The following is a 2,064-nucleotide window of genomic DNA, read 5'->3' on the forward strand; positions in this document are numbered from 1 at the left end:
GCTCAGGGGTACAGAGATATAAACAAAAACCTCATAGTTACATGGCAATTGAAATGATAAAAAGAGAGAAAAGCAAGAAATTTATTGCCAAGCTGAATGCTCATTGTATGCTTCATATTTCTAGATCTACTTAGTAACTGTCATTAATAACACGTGCTCATTGAGAGCCAAACGGGGGATAAAAGAGTGAAAACTGAATCTAGCAATTCTTTTGTTGGTGAAACAAAGTGAGTTATAGCAAAGCAACTTTATGGGGCAGGTATAGTGACACATACCTAACCTGTGGTCTGAGCAGCCATTGGCAGGTGGCGTTGAGGCAGAAGCTGTGCCACAAGTTAAGACAAGCGTGAGCAACATCGTGCGTTTCAGACCAACCTAGAATTAATAACATGTTGGATAAACAACAGGAAGAAAAAAAAGGAAGATAGATAAAGAGAAAGAAAGGTAAAGAAAGGTGGAATAATATCTGCAAGCCAATGAAGAGTAAGTAAAGGTAGATTACAAATGAATGGCAGAGAAGCCATAGGTTCACCAATAACAACAAAATAAAACAAAACAAAAGAAAAAAACAAGAAACGAAAACAAAACCATCAATCAAAGCAGACAGAATACACTTAAAATGAGGTAAAATACCCTTAATTTCTATTTTGAGGGAAGCATTCAAAGATGAGAGAGACAAAGTTTAAGAACCACACAAAGCATGTATCATTTTCAGAGTCTTGCTGAATTTATATCATTTGTAATTTTCACAAAGGAGTCTGAGCTTTGGAGGAAGGACTGAAGCAAGTGTTAACAATAAGAAAGACATTTCTCGTCATGGGGAATTTGTTTTTTGACAAATGGGTATCTCTAAACAAGCGTCCACAGAATGTGTTGACACGTTGGTGTGGTGATGTAACGATACAGAATTCTGCAGTTCCAAATCACTGTCACGTTTAAATACTAAGCAATGAAAGAACATATAATATTCCAAGGTATTTTTACTAAAGATATTTAAGTAAAGAGATTTTGGTGATACAACTAACAAAATCCACAGCATGAATCTCTGTAAAACCTCTCTATTCACATGGGTTCACCATTCCATCGGTCATAACTTTAAAAGGGAGTAAGAGGCATGGGAGGAGTTTAAGGGGGAGAGATAGAGACGGATGGTGGTGATGCAAATATAAGAATCAAGTAAGAAATTAAAAAATAATTAATTAAAAATTGTGCCTGCTTTGGCAGCACGTATACTATAATTGGAATGGTACAGAGACTAGCATGGCCACTGTGCAAGGATGACTTGCTAATCTGTGAAGTGTTTCATAATTTTTTAATCAACTAAGCAAGGCGCATATGAACTCAACAGAGGCTGAAGCAGAAATGACAGGGCCTACACAGGTCTTTGTGGGTCTGCACCAGGTCCTCTGTGTATATGTTATAGCTTTAGCTTAGTATTTTTATGGGATTCCTGAGTGTGATAATGAGTGGGTTTCTGAATCCTGTGCCTGCTCTTGGGACTCTTTCCCTCCTGTTGGGTTGCCATGTAAAACTTTGATATGATAGGTTTTTTAAATTTTATTTTATTATATTTTATGTTGTCATGTTTGGTTGTTATCTTTTAAAAACCCACTTTCTTTTTCTAATGAGAGAGAGAGGGGGAGTTGATTTAGAGAGTAGGGGAGGTGGGGAGGAACTGGAGGGAGTAAAAGGAAGGGAAACTATAATCAGGATATATCGTATGAAAAAATATAATTTCAATAAGAGGGAAACATACAAAGCTTTAAAAATAATTAAACTAATGAGTTCATTTAATGTCACTTCTTTGTACGTGTGTTTAGGAATGAACACTAGGGAATGGACAACCTATCAGGCAGCTTGTCTCTAGAAACACACACACACACACACACACACACACACACACACACACACCAAAAAGCCGATTCTCTCCTAAGCTGCAGTTGACTGTAGCTGTGGGCCTGTTCCCCTCCACATTGGCATGGCCGATGTTGTCACTGTATAGGTCTTGCTTAGATAGCTCTCTTGTTAAGATCTCATGATGCAGCTTCCCTGTCATGTCTAGAA

At 37.6% G+C, this 2,064-nt stretch overlaps 1 non-coding gene across 1 annotated transcript; it reads left to right on the plus strand.

The window, feature by feature from the left end:
* The first annotated feature begins 1,208 nt into the window (after positions 1-1,208).
* On the plus strand, positions 1,209-1,312 carry LOC129692087 (U6 spliceosomal RNA). Its single transcript, XR_008722618.1, has one exon. It is a non-coding gene; the product is annotated as a U6 spliceosomal RNA (small nuclear RNA).
* The last annotated feature ends 752 nt before the right edge of the window (positions 1,313-2,064 follow it).

The sequence above is a fragment of the Psammomys obesus genome, unplaced genomic scaffold, assembly GCF_907164565.1.
Source record: "Psammomys obesus unplaced genomic scaffold, mPsaObe1.curated_primary_1811, whole genome shotgun sequence".
Classification (NCBI taxonomy): domain Eukaryota; kingdom Metazoa; phylum Chordata; class Mammalia; order Rodentia; family Muridae; genus Psammomys; species Psammomys obesus.